We start from the raw sequence: 10,531 nt of genomic DNA on the forward strand, positions 1-10,531 counted from the left end.
AGGAAATGGGTGACACTCAGCAGGCACCTTTCAACCCCCTCGCCCCAGCTTTGCCTGGAACCCATCACTCCCCACCCCCGGCCCCCACCTAGCCCTGCCAGCACAGCTCCTTCCCCCAGCACGCGTGAGCACACACACGCGCACACACACACACAGGCAGGCACAAACAGAGACACTGTCCCACACAATCCTGCCCAGCCTCCACGGACCCCTTTTTCCCCCAAGCCCCTTTCTTTCCCTGCACTCGAGGCTGGCTCCTGGCCAACCGGGCATTCCCCGGTTAACTTGCTGCTTTCACTTGCTAATTATTCCAAATATTTCAGAAGGGTGCGCACACTGCGAGGCCAGCCGGCTGGGGCCTTACTGAGCTCGGGAGCCAGCCCACTCTCTTCCCACAGCTCGCTGAGGAGGCTGCCCCGTCTTCCCTCTTGAGACACGCCCCCCTCCCCCACAGCAGTGGCTCCCTCCCTCTCCCCACCAGCCACCAGCCTTCCTCCGCACGTTCCCCAGCACTAGGGGAACACGGGGGCTCCAGGCTCTCCACTGGTCCCCAGGATCAGCCTCCAGCCCCCGCCAAAGGGGCTACAGCCTGGATTGACAGAGGGGGCCTGTCACTGTCCTTCCTCTTCATCCTCTGCCTGGGCCCATCCTGGGGGAGTGGGGCAAGGTCAGGGTGCAGGTGAGGAAAGGCTGAAGGAGCCTCTGGCTGCCAGGAAAAACCACCAGGAAGAACCACCAGGAGTTGAAAATCCCCGTGCCTGGGACAAACGTCTCTGGCGAGGCGGGGCGGGGGGGTGCAGGGTGGGGTGGCAGGCATCGGTGCTTCTAAGGATCCAAAGACACTTTCTGCTGCTGCTGCTAAGTCGCTTCAGTCGTGTCCAACTCTGTGTGACCCCATAGACGATTCTCCAGGCAAGAACACTGGAGTGGGTTGCCATTTCCTTCTCCAATGCATGAAGGTGAAAAGTGAAAGGGAAGTTGCTCAGTCGTGTCTTGACTCTTAGCGACCCCATGGACTGCAGCCTACCAGGCTTCTCCGTCCATGGGATTTTCCAGGCAAGAGTACTGGAGTGGGGTGCCATTGCCTTCTCCGAAGACACTTTCTAGGAGCAGCCAAAGCTGAGATGGGGGCTGTGAAGTCAGCCAAACACAGGGCTTCGTCGCACTGATAGGGGGAGGAAAGAGTGAAGGGTGGGAAGCATGAGTATCCGATCCTGTCCCTCCTATTCATTCCTGCCCTGACCCTTAGCTGGGTGGCTTTTTAAAAAAGATGTTCCGGGACTTCCCTGGTGGTCCAGTGGCTACGACTCTGTGCTCCCAAAGCAGGGGGACCTAGGTTCGATCCCTGGTCAGGGAAGTAGACCCCACTTGCCGCAGATAGACCTGGTGCAGTCAAATAAATAAAAATATTTGTTAAATTAAAAAAATAAAAATGACGTTCGTTTACTTCGGATTTATTTGTAGGTTCAATGTAATCCCAATCAAAATATATTTTGCACCTTTGACTAAGTTGTAGACAGGATGCTCCATTATTACTAAATACTTTAGTGTGTATTTCCTTAGAACAAGCACATGCTTCCATGATAACCCTAGTACCATCGTCACAATCAGGAAATTGACATTGACTTGGTAATCACATCTTGCTGGCCTGGTCATGCTCCTCTCCATTCCAGCATCTAAATCCAGGACCCCACGTCGCACTGAGTTGTCCTTTCTCTTTTGAGCCGTGTGGCTTTGAGCCCGTGACCCAAGCTCTCTGAGCAGGTTTCTCATTTCCTTTGATGTCTACCTCTTTTTTGGTTGTGCTGGGTCTTCACTGTTGTGTGGGCTTTCTCTGGTTGTGACGAGAAGGGGCTACTCTCTAGCTGTGGTACACGGGCTTCTCCTTACGGTAGCTTCTCTTGTGGATCACCGTCTCTAGGCAGTCTCCGGGGCTCTAGAGCACAGGCTCAATTGTCATGGCACATGGGTTTAACTGCTCTTTGCCAGGTGGATTCCTCCTGAATTAGGCATCGAACTCATGTCTCCTGCCTTGGCAGGCAGATTCTATACCACTGAGCCTCCAGAGAAGCCCTGATCTCCACTTTTGAGGTAAGAAGCCCCTGAGCCACTTCATTCTCAGGTGTTAGGAACAGTCCCTTCTCAAAGCAAGAGGCCACCCTTCTGTCTCCTAACTTGCCACCTTTTCCCCATCCTCCCTTCCCCAAGGATCCCCCAGCCAGGAAAGTGATGAAGGGGGAAAGGGCAGGAGCTCAGGCTTTGGGGGTCCTCCTCCTCTGTCCAGAGCACATCCCGTTCCACAGGACCGGCCACTCCTGGCTCCCATCACTCTCGGGATGTCTGGAAGGCCCCCAGGATGGGATCCCATGCTGTCCTGGAGCAAATGGGTCAGGCCTCCTGCAGAGCTGGCCCAGGGCAGGACACGGTCTCCTGCCATCACGCCTCCCCCACCCAGGTGTTCTGGGCACCCAGACCTGCAGAAGGAAGAGTGAGTGGAGGGTGGAAGGAAGGCCTGGGAGGGCCGGTGGGGGCCACTGGTCAGGAGTCAGGCGAGCTTCCGTCCCCATCCCTGGCTGAGGCCCAAAGGTAAACAGGTGTATTTGGACTCCCGGCAGGGGACAGGGGGTTGGCCCCGCGGGGCAGGCCTGGGCCTGTCAGAGGTGGGGATGTGGAGAGAAGCCTGCTTTCACAATGGGTGGCAGAGTGGCCCCGGGTCCTGCTGACACATTCTTGGATGGTGAAGAGGAAAACACAGGTGACAAGGGAGGGGAGGCAGTGGCACCGGGGAGGGGGCTTTGGGAGGCCACCCAGGCTGGGCCTGCATGGGCCAGTGGGAGCCAAGGAGGTGCCTGAAGCCCCGGGGGGTCACCTTCCTCCAGAGGCCCCTGTGTCCAGCCCACTCCGAGGCTCCCAGGTAGGGTCAGGTTGGCGGCATCGTGACTGGCTTGCTGGGGCCTGAACTTTCCCTGTGTCACGGGAGGGCAGGGACCAGCTGGAGGGTACTGTCCCCCAGAAGCCAACCGGACAGTATAGCAGGGCAGGGAGCGGCAGGGTACACGTTCACCAAGCCAGGAGGCTGGGCTGCAGGTCTGGCTCTCCCCCACTCCGGCCCCCAGACGCCGCTCTGAGGGCAGGACAGCAGGGTCCAAGACCCAGACCCTCTTTCCCCTGGAAGGAAGCAGCTCGCTGAGCTCCCAGGAATGCAAGCGCTCCAGGAAGTGGAGAAGCCTGGCGCCTTGCCCGTGGCCCACACCGCCCACGGCCCCAAGGCCCTTTGAAGCCACGGTGGAGTGCCGGCAGAGCTCCCAGCGCTGCTGTTTGCCCAGGGAATTAAGTTGAGGCTGAGAGGATGCCAATCTTTCTCCACCCCTCACCCAGCCACCCACCAGCTCTGTCACTGGCTCATCCCCTGCCCCCACTCTGCGCACCAAGCCCTGCCCCCAACCCTAGAGGCACCCCATTCCCTTCAACTGGCCTAAAGTGAACCGCGGACAGGGGTCGAGGGATGTGGCAGGGTGGCATACAGACCCCACCTCTGAGAGTTTTCATTCTCAGGAGTCCATGGGCCTGTAGACCCCTGCGGGCTGATAACCTGAAGCATTCCTATATCTGCAGCATCAAGGACAGGCACCAGCTTCCGAAGTACTGAAGGAATGAATGCACGAAGGAAAGAATGAACGAACGAAGGAGCTGGCTGAGCAGATGGACAAAAGGTAGAAAAACAGCCAAGTCGCTTCGACAAGATGTGACCGCAGACAGTAAACACTACCGGGGCCACGGTCACGGTCACTGGGCCCAGGGTGCTTCCTGATGCTCCCAGGGGTACAGAGCATTCTGTCCTGGGGGGCCTTTGAGGAAAGCCCCATGCTGCCCTTTGCTGATCCTGTGGGTCTGGGTGGCGTAATAAAAGAAGGAGGGGGGCCCTGATGCCCGCTGAAGCCGAGTGGGATGTGTGGCAGTGCAAGCCAGGTGAGGAGGGAGGGGAGGGGATACCGGACGAGGGACCAGAGGGAAGGGATGGAGAGAGGTGGGAGAGGCTGGGCCTTTCTCATTCTCATCTGCTCCTCCAGTCCCCAGCTCCCTGGGGGCTGAGACCCTGGGAATAAGGACACAGAGGCCCAAGCGGCAGGGCTGGTGCGGTGGAACTGACATTCGAGCCCCGTCTCTCCCATCTTTATTACCCCACCCAAATCCACAGGATCAGTAGATGGCCTTTGACCTGTCTGCACCTGGCTACAAGGTCACCAGGTCAGAGGGGTGACCAGCTCATCTGTCCCTGCGGGTCCCACCCCGAGGTGCACCAGGATGGGCCACTGAGCTTGACGGCCATGGAGCCCAGCTACCCAGAGTCTAAGCTGAGGTTGGGAGCTCTGTGAGGTGCCTGAGAGTTCCCTGTGCCTGCTGTGTGGCTAACGATTAAGCCTGGCCTGGCAGAGACTGCCTGGGAGGCTGGGCCTGCACTAACGCTGTGCCACAGGGCCGGGCGCGCTTGGGCCCGCCAGTTCAAGGCCAGTTTTGGAGAGAGGCATGGGGCGGGAGGATCTCACAGAAGGCCGGGACTCAACCCCCAGCCACATTCCCCGGGCCTCCCTAGGCTCCCTACTCCACCTGTGGGTTCTGTTGGGAGGGGGACATTGAAGGTCTCCTAAGCAAAGACGAAGAAAATCACCAACTGGCCCACAAGAGATGGCGACCCCCACCCTGGCCCCCCACCCAAATGATCAGCTCATAGGCTCTGTTATCCTTGAGCTCAGAAAGCTCTTCTCTGAAGGACAAGTCACTTCCCAGACCCCTCCACATAGATGACCCACTGCTGCTGCTGCTGCTAAGTCGCTTCAGTCGTGTCCGACTCTGTGCGACCCCATAGACGGCAGCCCACCAGACTTCCCTGTCCCTGGGATTCTCCAGGCAAGAGTACTGGAGTGGGTTGCCAGTTCCTTCTCCAATGCATGAAGGTGAAAAGTAAAAGTGAAGTCGCTCAGTCCTGTCCGACTGTGAGCGACCCCATGGACAGCAGCCTACCGGGCTCCTCCGTCCATGGGATTTTCCAGGCAAGAGTACTGGAGTGGGGTGCCATCGCCTTCTCCGAGATGACCCATGGTGACCTCCAAAGGGACTTGGGAAGAGACAGGTATGAATGACAATCCAAGATGTGGCTACACAATGAAAATGAATCCCCCCGCCCCCGGGGAAAATGAAGGATGGTTTGAAGGGGTGGAAAGTGACAGACACCTGTGGAATTCACACGGCGTGGGTAACCATGTGAATTAGGAAATGAACTAGAGCCATTTGGGAGAGGGAAGAGGTGACCCTGGCATTAGCCCTGTCCTGGGGAGGTCACCCCAAGTCCTTCAGTGGAGAGAGTGGAGTCTGTCCGTTAACCAGTATGGTGCTCCAAACCGGAAGGAGATAGAGCCAAGACTTAGGCACAGTTCCCCCGGACCTCACGAAGGTAAAAGCTGTAGCCCAGGTTCATGGACTCTTCCAGAAGAGGGATCAAAGAGGAGAGCAGAGGGTGAGGACCGAGCCTGGAGAAGGGCCACCCTTGGGGCAGGAGGGAGCCTCTTACCTCACCCCACCCGCTCCAGGCCCCCTAAACACACCTACACAGACACTCCCGTTCCTGGAGGCGGCCGCCCCACGGAGCCGCAGTGAGAGTCAACAGGTCAGAGTGGGCTCGGAAGGAAGCCAATGTTTGCCCAGGAGGGCTCCTGGCCTCCCACAGGGCATCTCATTAGCACCATGGGGGTAGAGTCCAGAATCTGAGAGCAGGCAGCAAACTCCAGAGCTCAGAACAGGGCAGAAGGGAGGAGAGGGTCAGCTGCGGTGAACACAGGGAAGCTGTTTTAAGATGAGCTGACCTGCGTGTGCCTGCAGCAGAGAAGGGGCTAGCCCGGGGGGAGAGGGTGGATTATAGGTGCTGGGTGGACAGGATGCTGGGAGAGCAAAGGATGGACCCCTCTGGTGGGAACAGGAGGAGGAAGGAAGGGTGAGCCCTGCCCCAGCCCAGCGGAGCAGTCACTCTGCAGTGCCTCTTGCTTCAAGAGGGAAGATGGTGATGGTGGGGAGTGGGGTGGAGAGTTGGGGGCGGGGGAAGGGTGCTGTGCTGGGGTGCACGAGAGGACTGTGGGGACCTTTGATTCCGGCTCGAGCTAGTGGACAGTGCAATGGGTGTAAGGAGGAAGGAGCAATCTGGAGTGACACGGTAGGGCACTCAGGAACCCGGAGACAGAAAAAAAAAGGGAACAGGAAGGACTTCCTGGTGGTCCAGAGGGTAAGACTCCATGCTCCCAATGCAGGGGGTCGGGGTTCTATCCCTGGTCAGGGAACTAGATCCCACATCCATCCCGGCGACTAAAAGTTCACATGCCCCATGCAATAAAGATCCCGGCAACTAAGACCCAGCACCGCCAAAATAACTAAGTAAATAAACAGAGAGGAACAGGTACATGGGGAAGCCAGCCTTGGCCTCCTTGAGACTCTGCAACCAACGTATCAGGCCCACAACGTCTCCTGCCTCCAGCTGGCAGGACTCGGGGCGGGGCGGGGATTTCCCACCTGCAGGGAGGACGCCCCGGTCCCAGGTGCTAGAAACCCTGGTCAGACATCACCTGGTTGCCTGGTCAATGTTTCCTTACACCTGTGGACCAGAGTCTGCATGGACATAACTATGGGCAAGACCTGGTCTTAGGGAGATTTCCTGACCCACTGAGTTGGGCAGCGGGGTGGTCTTGCCAGGGTAACTCTCCAGGTTCACTCCCAGGATCGGGCAGAGTGGTCTTCTCAGGGCTGGGAGGCCGCTGTGAGAGGCCCCTCGGTGTCCTCGAGACTGGTGGGCGGTGATGCCACTGCTGCCTGAGTGGGGAATGCAGCGTGAAAGGGAAGGGAAGGGGGAGTCAGGCTGGGGGTACAGAGAGTGTGAGGCTCACAGTTGAGGGATGGCTGAGAGGCTTCTGGGTATCGAAGGATGGTTCTAGGAGACTCAGCTTTGGAAAGGCACCCCAGTGTGTGAGCACGGCCCAGGCAAGCCCTCCTGCCCCTGCCCCCGCTCCCCAAGCAACAACCACTCATTCGATTTCCACCACCACAAGTCAGGTTTTCCTACGCTAGAATTTCCTACAGATGGTATCAAACACTTTGTACTCTGTGTTTGGCTTCTTTCCCTCAACATGTCAATTTTGAAATTTAACTACCTTGTCACATGCAGCGGCAGTTTGTCCCTTTTCACGGCTGAGTAGTATTCTACCAGACAACTATAGCCATTTGTTTGTCCATTCTCTACTTGATAGATATTTGGGCTGCTTCCAGTTTGGGGCTATTGTGACTAAAGCGGCTATGAACATCCTTGTAGAAAGCATTTTTGGTTTTTGGTCTGAACCATGCAGCATGAAGCATCTTAGTTCCCCAACCAGGGATCGACGCCAAGCTCCCTGCAGTGGAAGCCTAGAGGCTTAGCCACTGGACCACTAGGTGAGTCCTAGGGTGTTTTTTGTTTTTTTAAATCCTTTTCAGGACTTCCCTGTTGTCCTTAAATTAAGAGTCCAGCCTGCCAACGCAGGGGACATGGGTTCAATCCCTGACCTGGGAGGACTCCACGTGCCACAGGGCAACTAGGCCCGTGCACCACAAATATCGAGACCCACACGCCTAGAGCCTGTGCTCCACAACAAGAGAAGCCACCGCAACGAGAAACCCACACGCTACCACGAGAGGGTAGCCCCTGCTTGCCGAAACTAGAGAAGACCCACGCATAGCAACAAAGATCCAGTGCAGCCAAAACAAAATATAAATTTTTTTTTTTTTTAATCTTTTTCATGTGAATGGGGCTTGGGAAGAGAAGACATATCTTTCACTGGACTATGTTGAGTTGATTCTAGAAGAGTCAGCACAGGTATTCAGCAAGATGCAGAGAGGACAGGAGAGGACAGGACAGAGACAGGCAGGAGAGGAGGTGGGCAAAGGCATGCAGGGGACACCCAGCTGGCTGGCTCAGTGCTGGGGAGGAGAGGGGGCCAGCGGGACTCTTGTCAAGTGCTCTTCTGGCCATGTCACTCATCGATTGAGAACCCTGCAATGACTTCCCTCACCTACAGAAGGCTCTAAACACCATCAAGATCTTCCCCTGCTCGCCACTCACTTCCCACCTACCCCTCCTCTGTGATCAGTCACACTGATGTATTACCCAGAATTGCTATTTCCACCCCTGCCCTCTGCCCTGAGCAAACACCCTCCCACTCTCCCCCTTCACCTGGGTAACTCTTTTCAGAGTCCCCAACTGTGGGCCCCGAGCTGGAAGAACTCTACCATGCTGGTAAGACTCACCCCAACCCTTTCCACACTTCTGCTTGAGAAGGCAGTTGGTTACACACATTGAGGTTCCTATACAGTCACCCCAACCGAGGACAGCAGGGCCGCATCATCAAGGAAAGGCTGGGAAGGTTGGGGCAGTGTCTCTGGACACTCGCTCTGCCTCCAGCCAGCCAGAGTTCTGGAAAGCCCACCCGCTAAGGCCTACTCGTGACCCTGAGCCATTTCATTTGGTGAATCCAGAACCCAGTTTGGGAGAAGACCTCCATCACAACCTCTCTTCCTGCTTCATCCCAGCAGTCTGTTGCATGACTCAAGCTCAGAGGACAGGGGCTGGGGGTTCTGTCCTCTTCCTGCCTGATGCTCATGCCCTTCCCCTGCTGCCAGCACAGACTGCCCACCTAGGGGCTCCTGACTGCTGCCTGGAGTTTACATTTGTTGGGGAAGGTCGTGAGCTGAGCTCCAGGAACCCACATCAGCTGGCTGGGCCCCTGGCAGACCCCAGAATCTGCAAGCCTAGGCTTGGGGTGGGGGCACTGCCAATGCTGGTCTGTTTGCCCCCTTTGCAGGAGGGAGGGGGCACCTGGAATGGTTCTCAGTCATAGAGGCACAGATGTTTAGTCTGCAGGAAATGTTGAGAGCCTTCCAGTGTCACCTGCAGAAGAGGAAACTGAGGCACAGAGAGAGGACAGGGCTCTGAGGATGTCAGTGCAGATGGGGTTGGCTTCTCCTGGGCACTACTGGCTGGGGGACCCATCTGGACCTTTGCCACCTCTCCACTCATTACCATCCTCCAGTGCCCTTGATTTCACCATGTTGGCATTGCGGGCCTCTCCTGCTGGATGGGGAGCTCCAGGAAGGCAGAAGCAGTGCCTGGTTCTCCATGGCACCTGCCAGGAGCTGGGAGTGGCCCATGGTGTGTGCTCAACAGAGCATGGCGGAACGGATGGAGGGGGTGGGAGCGCATGCCCCATTTCTCAGTGACTTGGAGCCAGAAGCCAGCGCTCTGAGCTGGGCAGACTGTGGAGAGCCAGGGGAAAGACGGCTGGGTCAGCCCTCCTTGTCCTCAGGGACCCCGGGCCTTGCCTCCCAGCTCACCCCTCCTCCTTGGCCTTATTAAAAAAGCCGCTGTTGAAGGTGTGATTGTGTGTGTTGCCCCGTAGGTGGTATACATGGAGAACTGCATACGCTGATCACTGGTCTCTGTGCTCATTCATTCATTCAATGAATACCTGAAGGATGGGAGGACCCTTCCATGGAAGCGGCGGGCACACACACGGCAGAAGACCAAACCCACAAAGCAAGTGGGTCCCAAGAGTGCCCTGGGGGAACTTCCTGGTGGACTAGTGGTTAGGACTCCACACTGCAGTGGGGACATGGGTTTGATCCCTGGTTGCGGAATTAGGATCCCACGTCCTGAGCAGTGTGTTCAAAAAAAGAGAAGAAAAAGTCATGAATGAGCTCATTTACATATGGAATTTAGAAAAACCACCAAACTCATAGAAAAAGAGATCATATTTGTAATTACCAGAAGCAGGGGTGGGCTGAGGAGGAATTGGAGAAAGGTGGTTAAAATGGTACAAACTTCCAGTTATCAGATAAACAAGAACTAGAGATGTAATTTACAACATGAGGACTCCAGTTAACAATGCTTTGTGATAGACAGAAAAGTTGTTAACCCAGTAGATCCTAAGTTCTCATCACAAGGAGAATTATTTTTTTTTCTTTACTTTGGATTCTATTTGAGATGATGGATGACAACTAAACCTATTGTGGTAATCATTTCACAATACAGTTGACCTTTGAACAGCAGGGGTTAGAGGCACTGACCCTAGGGCAGTGGAAAATTCCCATATAACTTTACAGCTGGCCCTTTCAATCCACTGTTCTATCGTGTACTGCTGCTGCTGCTGCTGCTAAGTCGCTTCAGTCATGTCGGACTCTGTGCGACCCCATACACGACAGCCCACCAGGCTCCCGGTCCCTGGGATTCTCCAGGCAAGAACACTGGAGTGGGTTGCCATTTCTTTCTCCAATGCATGAAAGTGAAAAGTGAGAGTGAAGTCGCTCAGTTGTGCCGGACTCTTAGTGACCCCATGGACTGCAGCCCACCAGGATCCTCCGTCCATGGGATTTTCCAGGCAAAAGAGTACTGGAGTGGGGTGCCATCGCCTTCTATCCTAGTGTATATTCACTGAAAAAAATCCAGGTGGACTCCCATAGT

At 56.1% G+C, this 10,531-nt stretch overlaps 1 long non-coding RNA gene across 2 annotated transcripts; it reads left to right on the top strand.

Annotated features, from left to right (window-relative positions):
* The first annotated feature begins 883 nt into the window (after nucleotides 1–883).
* Nucleotides 884–7,799, top strand: LOC133232853 (uncharacterized). Of its 2 annotated transcripts, none has more exons than XR_009731492.1 (2): nucleotides 884–2,755; nucleotides 3,616–7,799. It is a non-coding gene; the product is annotated as an uncharacterized LOC133232853 (long non-coding RNA). The 2 variants fall into 2 exon arrangements; XR_009731493.1 differs by lacking the exon at nucleotides 884–2,755 and adding an exon at nucleotides 2,789–3,087.
* The last annotated feature ends 2,732 nt before the right edge of the window (nucleotides 7,800–10,531 follow it).

Source organism: Bos javanicus, chromosome 19, assembly GCF_032452875.1.
Source record: "Bos javanicus breed banteng chromosome 19, ARS-OSU_banteng_1.0, whole genome shotgun sequence".
NCBI classification, from domain to species: Eukaryota; Metazoa; Chordata; class Mammalia; order Artiodactyla; family Bovidae; genus Bos; species Bos javanicus.